Below are 14,075 nucleotides of genomic sequence, written 5' to 3'. Positions count from 1 at the left end.
CCTGCTGTTGCCACTCTCTGGAAATGAATCCTGTTTGAGCCATTCTCTAGGAATGATTTCTACTGTTGCCATCCTCTGACAATGACTCCTGTTTGAACCATCCTCTAGGAATGACGACTCTTGCCTCAGGACTCAAGGACTCCTGCAGGATGCATCCTGGTGTTACATTCCCTGAGAAATGATAACTGATTCCATTTACAAGGATGGAGAGGCAGCTCCCTCCCCTGGAAATTACTGATAGGTTCTACTAAAAGAACTTATCGTGAGGGAAAACCCTCTTATAAAATCCTGGAATGGGTACTTATATAACGAGATCAACGTTATTCTGTTTTTATCCCTTTTAATGTTTTTACTACGCGTTTTCATTAGTTCTTGTTTCCTCCATCTGAAGATTTTGAAACTGCGAGTTTCCTTTAAAAATATACTTAAAATATTAAATAAAAAATATTTATATTTTTAATGTACACTTCTGTGACGCCTTGTAGTGCATTTTGGCAAGAGTTCCCGAGCAAACTAATGATGTAGTTCTTAGGAAAATTAACATGTTATGACCCACCATGAACGTGCAAAGTTACACAGTATATCAAGCTTTAAGACCTTATCAGCAGGCAATGTACGCGAGATAAAATGTGCCTTAATCAGGAGGCATTCACAGACTTACGATGCAAGACTTTAGGCAAGAGTGAGAGGAAATGGCAAGAAAATCATGAGGAAAAACTCTGTAAACATAGAGAGAGAGAGAGAGAGAGAGAGAGAGAGAGAGAGAGAGAGAGAGAGAGAGAGAGAGAGAGAGAGAGAGAGAGAGAGAGAGAGAGAGAGAGAGAGAGAGATAGAGAGAGATAGAGAGAGAGAGGGAGAGAGAAAGAAAGAGAGAGAGACAGACAGAGACAGAGTGAGATTCACTTTTCTGTGGTCATCAGTCTGGCTTCAGAAAAGGTCATTCTGCTGCTGAACTGCTGTTAAATCTCTCATACCGTGGCAGCAGTTACTGAATGAATCCAAGATTAGCTGTGAATAACTGGACATTGCTAGTGCTTTCTTTCGATTATGGCACCAGAAACTCTTGCCATGACCCCACAAGCACTAGGAATCGCCGGCTTGGCACTGTGCCTCTTTATTCATTACCATCAGGTAGACAGGATCTAAAAATGTGTTACAGTATTCTAAAAATATATTTTTTAAACGTAAAATAGTGTATAATTAAGGCAACATTCTGATGTTTTCTCTTTATACGATTTTCTAAAGATGATTCATCGTGATTTTCTTTTATGCAATGACGTAATCATAAGAACGAACTGTTGCAAATAGCGTTATTTTGGTTAGAATTGTATTTAACAAAAACAGACACAATACCGTGACTAGAACAATACACGAATAACCCTATATATACTCCCACCTTCCTTTCCTTTCTGTTAGTGTGAATTTGTTAATGATCCAATTCAGACCGAAACGTTGTCGTAAGTTCCTCTCTTCTATGTTCGGGTTATTTGTGTATAATTGTATTTTCTTGTTTTCTGAATATTATTTTTTGGTGTGTGAATTTTTGAAAAATACTCAACATGACATTAATTCAGGTGGTGAAGAGCAACGTGTGTCATAATGTTGCTCTGCTGCACCCAAAGAAATTTAAAATGAAAACTATATATGATACATTGAAATGAGATAATGTTGTCAACAGTATAGACTACATGTCAACATTGTTGGATGGTCATTAATTATGTTTCGTTGTCATCAATCACATTTTATCGTTTTTCTCAAAAGTAAGTTATTCTTGTATTTGTTCCTGTTTCTTCATGATTTATGTCTATATTCTTATGAGGTTTACACATATTGTTCAGGAGTCACGCTTTTACAAATTTACTTTTATATATTTGTAATAGTCTACCGTTTGTTAGTTATTTTTTTAAATAAAACACAGAAACATCAAAATTGAAAAAAATGGAAATGCAATGTAATGATATGTCATTTATTTCTGAATGTAAAGTTTATCTTTAGTATTTACATGTTCAGGTAAAGGCAACTACAGCATCGTAGGTGTTTCTAAATTTTCTGAAAGGTTAGTACAGTGTTGCCATACAAAAAATCGTAATTTTTTTTCCTGTCTATTTTTAGGTGAACTTTGTAATTGGGACATGGTAGTGTACTCGGTTCACTGTTCTTTGTGACAGTGTTCCACATGGTCGTGTGCTTGGTTCATTGTTATTTGTGACAGTGTTCCACATGGTCGTGTGCTTGGTTCATTGTTATTTGTGACAGTGTTCCACATGGTCGTGTACTCGGTTCATTGTTCTTTGTGACAGTGTTCCACATGGTCGTGTACTCGGTTCATTGTTATTTGTGACAGTGTTCCACATGGTCGTGTGCTTGGTTCATTGTTATTTGTGACAGTGTTCCACATGGTCGTGTACTCGGTTCATTGTTCTTTGTGACAGTGTTCCACATGGTCGTGTACTCGGTTCATTGTTATTTGTGACAGTGTTCCACATGGTCGTGTGCTTGGTTCATTGTTATTTGTGACAGTGTTCCACATGATCGTGTGCTTGGTTCATTGTTATTTGTGACAGTGTTCCACATGGTCGTGTGCTTGGTTCATTGTTATTTGTGACAGTGTTCCACATGGTCGTGTACTCGGTTCATTGTTCTTTGTGACAGTGTTCCACATGGTCGTGTACTCGGTTCATTGTTATTTGTGACAGTGTTCCACATGGTCGTGTGCTTGGTTCATTGTTATTTGTGACAGTGTTCCACATGATCGTGTGCTTGGTTCATTGTTATTTGTGACAGTGTTCCACATGGTCGTGTGCTTGGTTCATTGTTATTTGTGACAGTGTTCCACATGGTAGTGTGCTTGGTTCATTGTTATTTGTGACAGTGTTCCACATGATCGTGTGCTTGGTTCATTGTTATTTGTGACAGTGTTCCACATGGTCGTGTGCTTGGTTCATTGTTATTTGTGACAGTGTTCCACATGGTCGTGTACTCGGTTCATTGTTCTTTGTGACAGTGTTCCACATGATCGTGTGCTTGGTTCATTGTTATTTGTGACAGTGTTCCACATGGTAGTGTACTCGGTTCATTGTTATTTGTGACAGTGTTTCACATGGTAGTGTGCTTGGTTCATTGTTAATGGATATCTACTTTAGTGAACTTGAAACAGAATCTCATGCATGTGCAGATGACTGTACTCTGATATTTACTTATTCAATAAAGAAAATCCCAAATGGTCTCAGTTACGTCCATGAGCAACTTACAGCTGTATCAGCCTTGGGGAAGTGATGGAGAAGTGGTTCTTATCCTTGGAGTGTAATTTAATTCCAAACTGATTATAAAGAACCACGTAGTGAAACATGTAAGTGAGGCTGCTAGGATATTTACAGCACTTAGCTGTAAATTTATCTGCTAAGTTACAGAGGCTTCAGTGCACTGTTCGAGGCACAAATACACTCGTACCTTGCGTATACTTCACTTATTTGGACTGCTCACCCCTCTCACATTTATGACTTCTTGACAGGAGAACAAGGCAACAGGACTTATCTCTTGCCTGGACCCAACCTGGACAAATCTGTTATTTCAGCAAAGCCTTCATCACCAGGGGGATGTGGGCAGCTTTACAGTTGTCTATATAACCAGTATTATTACAGTACTATACTTAGCTCTACGTTGTGAACTGCGAGAAGAAAGCGTTTACAAAACAATGTGGGGTAGCAAAGAGCAATTACACTTTGGCTGGAACTTGTTCATTCCGTATAATGACATCTATGAATTTAAGGTCAATTCCTTAAATGAAATCTCTGGCCAACAGATGGCTCCAATTTCACCCTATTCAAAATGTGTATGTCTCACAATAAAAACGCTTTCAAATGTGCTAATATAGGTAACAGCTCTTAGCTGTAAATAATAGGAACACTTAGCTAACCCTGTACAAAAATATATAAAAATAAGAGAGAGAGATGTACACTGCAAACAATAATACAAATCTTACTCTAGATTTTATTTAATTTTTTTTTTCACCCTAGTATTTATTATATTTTTTAGTGTTATTATAATGATTTACTTTGATACTTCAAATTTAAAAAACTCCTCTTTTATACATAATACGAGTCACTGTTTAGATCACAATTAATCACATAATCTTTTGTTTGTCAGTCAATAACAACAATAGTTATTTATTTATATTTTTTTACCATTTCATGACTACATATTTTCATTTCAATTTTAAAGTTCTTCATAAATACTTTATAAAAATTTACATTGTATCATCTAGTTTACTCTAAGTAACAATCTCAAAATTGCAGTTATTATTAACTCTGTACCTCAGAATATTATTTTTATTTTAATAACTGATTTTATTTCTTTATTCCGAGTTACAATTTACTTTATCATAGCTTTGTACTTCTGTACATCGTCTTTATTTTCATAAATGATTTTGCATCTCTATACTGTAAGTTTCTTTATAATAATTTTGCACTTTTACAATTGGTCTCCGATTTTATGACACATTTTGTTAATAATAGTTACGATAGCTAATTACTTGATAACTTGTCCTTCTCCACTGCTGTTCAGTTTCTGTTATCTTTACTTCATCCTTCTTCCTTTTACATGTCCTATTTAAGAGTTAAACAGTGCTGATACTGACCTTGATTAGAATATCTTGTACATAAAAGAGAGAAGCTTACGACGACGTTTCGGTCCGACTTGGATCATTTACAAAGTCACACTAACCAGAAGTGAAGCAGAACGGCTATATATAGGCAGGAAGAGGTGGTAGGTAGTAGTACACGAATGGTATATAATACCGACAAGATGAAATTAAGACACATGCGTTGTTTGTGTATCGTTCCAGTCACGGTATTGTGCCTTTTTTGTTATTAATATCTTGTATCGCAGTGATAATCAATATTCTTCTGAAAATAACTACATATCAAGCAAAAGCTTTTCTCAGCAAGACTAAGAATATATCAATGTTCAGTTGCAATATTAGATCCCAGGATAAGCACTATGTTGGCCTTTTACTGCTCCTAGATTCCTTAAATGCAAGCATATATTTTATTATTCCTACCAAGACCTGACTTAAACATGACACGAAAGACATCATAACCTGGGATTTCTCGAGCATTAGAGGTTATCATTTATTGGGTATTGTGCTACCATTTGTAGACAATATCATTTCTAACTTACTAAATTATGAAGCAATTTTACCTGTTTCCACTACGTATTATCGATCATAAATTAAACCCTTCTATTTGAACAACATCTAGCAGAGTCAAGAGAAGAAATAATGGTACAGCATCTCCTATGACTTGCACGTGTGGAACTCGATGGCTCAGTTGGTAAGGTGACATATACATTGTATGGCCTCTTGAGGCGGAACAATGTGTCGTGGCAGATGTGGAAAAAGGTTAATTAAGCTCACCCCTTCCCACGGCAGCAATCCACTCGGTAAAACTACAAAAACACAGAATTTACAAGTTTTATGCATTTCAGTGTTTTACGTAGGCATATTTTTTTAAGTCACATTTAAGATTAATGTTTTGAAAATCAATCCGGCGAGTAATTGGGAGGAGAATGGAGATATAGTTAGCCCTATTTTGGGACAAAATACCATAGAAGTAATATTTTATCTGAAAATCACGTAAAATGGCAAGAGAGAATTGATTCCGGACTTTTATCAGAATCCGACATTTTTTCAACCCGATGTTATTAGAAATCCAAGGGTTTGTGGCCAATTAAAGGTCAGAGAGATACCAAATTTATTAAGAAACTTCAAGATGTGTGGCCGTCAAACAAAAATAAAATGTGGTGGATTCTCTATTAGGTAAATGTTTATATCCATTGTATTTAAATGGCTTTATTTAATAGATGAGATAAGGGGGTGTGGGGTAAGATGGCTGAGTATATTTTATGAGTGGCGACACCAGCCTGGACGTCTTTCCACATATGTCATCCATTTTCATCAATAAGCTTAATACACGTATTACAATGGATGGGAGTGTTAGAGAACAACAACCAGTAAAGTACTACAGTCCTGCCAAATTACTCTGAAAGGGAAAATTATTATTGTTTTACACCATGGTAGGAGTGCTGGTTACTTTTCTGTCTCGTAAACACGCAAGATAACAGGTATATTTTGCTAAATCTACTTATATTTAGGTCACATTTCACATGCACATATATGCATACGTACATACATTTTTGGAGTTTTCTACTCTTTTCTTAATAGATTTAGTTCCTATTAAATTTCCTTTCATCTTCTAAGGGAAGTGGAAAAGAACCCTTCCTCCGTAAACCATGCGTACAGTAAAAGGCAACTAAAATGCCAGAAGCAAAGGGATAATAACCCTTGAAGAAAAGCACTATAAAGATGGATGTTTGAATCTTCGTGTATGAAGTGCAGATAAGACATAATTACCAGTGTTATGAAAGGACAGTGAATGTCCTAGCTTCAAGCAAAACAAAACCGAAGGGTGTAGGAGAGTTACAGTAATGAGAAATATATGGGATTTCGTCAGATGTATCTGAGTGAATTCAAGCTGAGTAAGAAGCATCAATAATGTTGAAGGATCAGTTATGAGAGGAAAAGTGTGAATATAAAACGTTAAATTCATAGATTATGTGGATTAAAATATGGTTGATATGCAAAAGGTGTGTTTTTCTGTGTTTATGCACCTGGAAAAAAGGGAAGTGTAGAGGAGAGAATTTGGGAGATGTTTAGGGAGTTTTCAACCAAGTGAGAGAGAAATTATGGTAGGAGACCTGAACGTTGAAGTGGGAGAAATGGTTGTATATGAAATAGTAAATAAGTTTGGGGTGCCAGGGGTAAGTGATAATGGACAACCTTCGATTGAACTTTGTATAGAAAAAGGTTTCAAAATAGGTAATGCATATTTTAAGAAAAAAAAAGATAAGTATACTGGGTAGACTTGTGGATGTGCATGTTATAGAGTGGCAATAGATACTCCAGATTTTTTTAGTTGTAGCTAGAGTGAGAGTAAAAGATAGATTGGATACAATGACAATGGCATCAGCTAGTGAGAGAGAGGTGAAGGTTCATAAACTAGTGGGGGAAGCAGTTTAGATAAGATATAAACAACTATTGGTAGAAAGATGGGCTATTGGTAGAGTAGGTAATGAGGATGTTAAGGAGATATAGGGTAGATTTAAGAATGAAGTGTTAGTGTTCGGGAGAATTTTGTAGATATAGGAGAGTGGCTGCAGGAGGGAAGAGAAACATTTGGTGGCAAGTTGAGGTAGAGTGATAAGAGAGGTTTTTGCAAAGCAGGAATGATGTGAGGAGAGAGGAGTATATGATGAGAAAACGAGACGTTAAGAGAATTGTAAGGAAATGCAAAAAGAAAGCAAATGAGAGTATGGGTGTGGTGTTGTCAGTAGATTTTGCTAAGAATTAGAAAAACGATTGGAGATTAAAAAACTGAGCAAGCCTCGGGAACGAATGGATATAACAGTTAAAACAGAAGAGGAGAGTTATTAGATGCTGTTAGATGCAATGGCCAGGGAGGTATAACATCTTCCAGGAGTGAGGAAGAGCCAGATGTGAGTGTGAGGGAGGTGCTTGAGGCTATGCGTTAAATGAAAGGGGGTAAAGCAGCTGAGATTTATGGGAATATAGTTTTGGAGTGTGTGGCATGCAAAGAGTATGTAACCTTTATTCGGCGCATGTACACACCCTCATTTACAGGCTATCTCCCCCAACCAGCGAACCAGGTTGCTAAGAGTTGATGATGGGGCCCCGTCGTTCAACTAGTGACCAGGTTCTAGCCAATAAGAAGATGGTTTTGGCAATCGCAGAGGTTATGTGGGTACCGCTCTCCTGTCTGCCCTTGTCATTCCCATTCTAGAGCTGGTTGAAGCACGGTCTGCTAACTTGTGGCTTCTATTTCTGCCTTGCTTACCGTGGAGTGCACTATACTTATCACTGTACATAGTGTACATATTGCTGTTATAAATTGGTGAAGGATAATATAAGTCTAAACTTTTTCTGCTGTGTTTATTTTGCTCCCATTACACCCGGGATAACAGGCCATTTGGAATCCTGGGTTGTAATATGGGGGCCTGTCCGGGAGCTGGAGCTGGACTTAGAGAAACGGTTGAGCTTAGGGTGAAGCTCGTAGCAGGAACGTTGTGCAGCTTGCTGTCTGGCATTGCTTTACAAATTTTGCGTGTCAGTTGTTACTAGCCTGTTCGGTGTGGAGAATTTTGCAGTCAGCTTTGCTTGTATGCGTATTCTGCAATCGTACTGTGCATAGCTAAGCGTGTTCTGCAAATTAACGTGTTATGTTGGGGTATTCTGCAATCGTACTGTGCATAGCGAATAACTTATGCCACCTAGACGAGTCAGACGTCTGGTGTCAGCATATACTTTGCATAACCTACCTAAATTGTCCCTTCAGCGTTGTTGGCAAATTGCTCGTTCCATTGGCATTGCATACAAACGCACTCTCACAGCTGCGCAACTGCGTTCACTGATTGCTGACAAACTTATAGAAGAAGAGATGGCACATCAGACTCCTCCCTCTACGGGAGCTAGGGCAAAAACTCCTATGTTCTCGCAGGAGGAAGATGATACACCTACGGAGCAAAATGGTCAGTATAGCGCAGCTGAGTTGTCTCAGGGTGAATCAGCGTCGTTGGCACTTGAGCTGGCAAAAATCAATCTTGAGCAAACTAGGGAACAGAGAGCATTCGCAAGGGAAGAATTTGTTAGGGAGAGAGAGAGGAGGCAGTTTTCGCATTCTGTAAATGATTTTAGTTTACAGAAAGCAGTATAGTTTGTTCCCCGCTTCAATGAGGCCGAACCAGAGCAATTTTTCGAAAGCTTCGAAAATCAGGCTCGAGCCTTGAGGTGGCCGGAACAGCATTGGGCATCGTTGGTTCATACAACATTGTTGGGTAAGGCACAAGAATTCACGTCAGTATTAAATGACGTTGAATTTTCCGATTATCAAGTAGTAAAGACCACAGTGTTGGGAGCATATACATGTATCCCAGCCAAATATCGCAAGATTTTTAAATTGAGCAGGCGGCAGCTTGGTCAATCCCTAGTGGACTTTGTGAGACAGCAAACCAAAGCTTTTACCAGCTGGTATAAAGCAAGTGGTGTCTCTACCTTTGAGGAGCTGGTGCAGCTTATTCTGATTGATAACCTGCTGGAGTCTGTGGGACCAGAGGTTCGAGTCTTTCTGCAGGATCGTGACTTAACCACTGCATTGGAGGCAGCCAGGTTGGCTGATACCTTCGAAACTAATCGCTCATTGTCCGAGCGGTCCCGTCTCTCTTTTCAACATCCTGGCATGAACAGAGATCGTCAACCTTGGAGAATGAAGTGCCAGCCGGAGGGAGAACGTCTACGTCAGCCAACTGTCACCTGGTGAGCCACGCTTCTCAACATATGGTCCACCTGTGGAGAGGCAAACTACTCATGGTGCATCTCGACAACAGTATCCAGAGAGACACCAGCCAGAACGACACCATTTGCAACGTCAACAGGGAGTAAAGGGCAAGCCTGTCGTCTGCTTCAGGTGCAATAATGTAGGTCACATCAGTCCCAACTGCCCCCATAAACCCCAACCCATTGGGAAAATCTCTAATATCCCTAGTAACATGTCCCCTAGAAAAGTAGAAAAAGGTATGGCCCCTTATTATTGCAAAAGTCTTATTTCCCTTCAGGAAAACTCAGAAACAATTGAAGTAAAGACCTTTCGAGATACTGGAGCATATTGCTCACTTGTAAGAGAAGGAATATTACCCCTTTCAGAGAATACTTCTTTGAATTCCTCTGTTTTATTGGAAGCATTTGGAGGAGCTATATATTCTGTTCCTTTGCATAAAATTTATGTACAGTGCAAATATTACACTGGGTACTTGACTGTAGGTGTCTCAAAAGGATTTCCCATGAAAGATGCCATGTTATTACTGGGTAATAACATTACTACTGTTAGTTCGTGTCCTGAACCTATAGTGATTAATTCTGCTCCGGTGTTGGCCATAACTCGGGCAACATCCCAAGGGTTGTCTGGAGAGAATGTTGACCTATCCTTGGACGACTCCGATCTCGGAATAGCCACGTTGTTTTATGAGGCACACCGGCCGGAGCCTCGTAAATCAAGTGAAAAGACCCCGATCAAGCCTTCCTATTCCCAGGTTGCAGGATTGCCAGATGTCTCTGTTTCCATGCCCGAGGGACTGTCCTTCCGGGAGGAACAACGAAAGGACCCTTCTTTAAAATTCGCTTTTGAGGCAGCCATGGGTAAATCCTCTTTGGGTCATCCGGTCAGGTATGAAGTTAAAAACAATTATTTGATCTGCACTGAGACTGGTAAGGAGATAGAGGGCCGGCAATTATATGACAGGTTAGTGGTTCTAACAAAGTTATTTTTTTTTTATTTTTTTATTATCACACCGGCCGATTCCCACCAAGGCAGGGTGGCCCGAAAAAGAAAAACTTTCACCATCATTCACTCCATCACTGTCTTGCCAGAAGGGTGCTTTACACTACAGTTTTTAAACTGCAACATTAACACCCCTCCTAGGAGGTCACTTAGGAATTACAAAAACCTTGTATAGAATCACAAAAGAATTTTATTGGCCAAAATTAAAGAAAGATGTGAAGAATCATATTAGGTGTTGTCGAGAATGTCAGCAAGTTGGGAAACCTGGACATTCCTTTAAACCTGCACCTCTCCAACCTATACCTGCTGATGGAGAACCTTTTGCAGATTTAATTATAGATTGTGTAGGTCCACTACCTAGGTCAAAGTCTGGAAATCAGTATTTATTTACGATTATGGATAAAGTAACCAGATACCCTGAAGCAATTCCCATGCGTAGTATTAATACTAAAGCTATTCTCAAAGCTTTAACCAAATTCATTTCTTGTTTTGGCATTCCTAAAACTATTCAAAGTGATCAAGGTACTAACTTTACTGCCAAAGCATTTAGAGAAGTATTAACTAGGTTAGGGATAATTCACAACTTATCCACTGCCTATCATCCTCAGTCCCAAGGCGCCTTGGAAAGATTCCATCAGACATTATAAACAATGATGAGAAGTTTAGCATGCACTTTCCTACAGACTGGGATGAATCACTACCTTTGTTGCTGTTCTCAGTACGAGAGACGGTGCAAGAGTCTACAGGGTATAGTCCGTTTGAGCTGATCTTTGGGCACAATGTACGAGGTTCTCTTCGGGTGCTCAAAGAAGGATGGATGGGAGAAGACGTTAGCTCAACACTCTACAACCCGTCTTCAAGGTTGCAGGTGGCACGTCAATTAGCCAAGGCTAACCTAAAGACAGCTCAAAGTAAGATGAAACAGAGGTATGACAGAAGTGCACAATTCTGCTCCTTCCATCCAGGAGACAAGGTGTTGGTGCAGGAACCTATACCTGGCCACACCTTGAAAGCTAGATTTACGGGACCTATGCAGATTGTAAGTAGATTATCTGATGTAAATTATGTGGTAGCTCCCATTGATAAGACCTCAAAAACTAAAACTTACCACAATAATCAATTAAAATACCTCCATACACCAGATAAAGTCCCAGTAATGACTCTGTCCTCTACCTCTGAGGACGACTCTGACTCTTTGCACTCTATCTCTGAAATTAATATTAAACTTTCAAATTCTGTCCTCCTCAAGGATCCTAGCCCTTTAATGGAAGGATTATCTGAAATGCAAGCAACAAATTTAACTGAACTTCTACAGTCATATCCTAATATTTTTTCGGATGTGCCGAAAAAATGTACGTTAGGTTATCATGATGTAGATGTGGGAAACTCTAAACCAATTAAACTCTCCCCCTACAGAGCTAATCCTGAAAAGCAAAGGCTACTTCAGCAGGAAGTAGAATTTTTGTTAAAGCATGGTTTAGTGGAGGAGTCATCTAGTCCATGGGCTTCACCGTGCATCCTTGTGAAGAAGGCTGATGGAGGGTTTCGTATATGTACAGACTACCGTAAGGTGAACGAGGTCACCATTACAGATGCTTACCCTCTTCCTCGTCTGGATGACGTAATTGACTTTGTGGGTAAGGCTACTTTTGTGTCCAAGTTAGATCTCCTTAAAAGCTACTATCAGGTACCTTTGACAGATAAGGCGAAGGAAATCTCTGCCTTCGTAATTCCAGGAGGTCATTATCAATACACAGTTACCCCCTTCGGAATGAAAAATTCCCCCTCTTCATTCCAGAAACTTATCCATCAGGCTATTAAAGGACTTGAAGGCACGGCAGCGTACCTAGATGATATTGTTGTGGTGTCTGATACTTGGGATCAACACCTACTTAGACTTAAGGCTCTTTTTGAGACCTTTAAGAGTTCCCATTTAACAATTAATTTATCTAAATCTTCCTTTGGCCAGGCCACTGTCACTTTTCTAGGCCATGAAGTAGGTAGTGGTAAAGTTGCACCTAAACTTGCTAAAGTTCTTTCTATTAAAGATTATCCAGTTCCTCATGATAGGAAATCTCTTCAACGTTTCCTAGGCATGATAGGATTTTACAGAAGATTCTGTAAGAATTTCTCAGATATTGTAGCCCCTCTTACCTCTCTTACCAGTCATAAAGTTCCCTTTAATTGGACGTCAGACTGTAACACTGCTTTTAATAAAGCAAAAAGATTATTGTGTACTGCACCCATTCTCTTGTCTCCAGACTTCTCCAAACCTTTTTCATTACAGGTTGATGCTTGTGAGTCTGGGGTTGGGGCAGTACTATTACAAATCGGGAACAAGGAGTTGCAGCCTGTAGCATACTTTTCAGCCAAGTTCCAGCCACATCAGAGGGCTTACTCTACCATTGAAAAAGAAGCCCTCGCGCTGGTACTGGCTTTGGAGCATTTCGATGTTTATGTGGGCCAGACATCGCAGGTGGTCACAGTCTACAGTGATCACAATCCTCTAGTATATCTCCAAGCCATGAAGAACCACAACACAAGGCTTATGCGCTGGACGCTAAGGCTGCAGCCATATAATATTTCAATTAAATATATTGCCGGCAAAGAAAATATGTTGGCAGACTCTTTATCTAGAGTATAATATTTTATTTAGGTTAGGATGTTATATGTGGTAACCCCTTTTCACGCTCTTTTTTTTATCCCCTGGTGTGGGTTTTTTTTTTTAGTGAGGGGATGCGGGCTACCGTCCGCCTGTATCTTGGACCTATGCTAGCCTGTCTGACTTCTGTCTCACTCTAAGTTTAGGGTTTGGCTTTTGGTCACAAGAAAAGCTGAGCTCTATCTAAGAGTTGGATGGTGGAGAGGAAAGGCGGTCCCATTATTTTGTGCCATGGCGGCACGGTTACCACTGGGAGGGGGCAGCCTAATCCTGAGCCTTCTCGGGGTGGGGGTGTGGCATGCAAAGAGTACGTAACCTTTATTCGGCGCATGTACACACCCTCATTTACAGGCTATCTCCTCCAACCAGCGAACCAGGTTGCTAAGAGTTGATGATGGGGCCCTGTCGTTCAACTAGTGACCAGGTTCTAGCCAATAAGAAGATGGTTTTGGCAATCGCAGAGGTTATGTGGGTACCGCTCTCCTGTCTGCCCTTGTCATTCCCATTCTAGAGCTGGTTGAAGCACCGTCTGCTAACTTGTGGCTTCTATTTCTGCCTTGATTACCGTGGAGTGCACTATACTTATCACTGTACATAGTGTACATATTGCTGTTATAAATTGGTGAAGGATAATATAAGTCTAAACTTTTTCTGCTGTGTTTATTTTGCTCCCATTACACCCGGGATAACAGGCCATTTGGAATCCTGGGTTGTAATAGAGTGGTTGGTGCAGTTATTTAGTAAATAATTGAAAGGAGGGAAAATACCTAAGGGCTGGGAGAGACCGTGCGAAGTTCATTTCACTAAAAGCAAAGGGAACAAAAGAGAGGGTAAGAATTATAGGTAAATTAGCCTGTTGAGTATATCTGGTAAAGTGTATGGTAGAGTTATTATTGAAGGAATTAAGGGTAAGGCCGGGAGAATGATCGCAGATGAACAAGGAGGCTTTTGGAAGAGTAGATGATGTGTAGACCAAGACTTTACATTAAAGAATATAAGTGAACAGT

The sequence above is a fragment of the Cherax quadricarinatus genome, chromosome 58 (genome assembly GCF_038502225.1).
Source record: "Cherax quadricarinatus isolate ZL_2023a chromosome 58, ASM3850222v1, whole genome shotgun sequence".
Classification (NCBI taxonomy): domain Eukaryota; kingdom Metazoa; phylum Arthropoda; class Malacostraca; order Decapoda; family Parastacidae; genus Cherax; species Cherax quadricarinatus.
Note: the sequence above shows the minus strand (reverse complement) of the source record.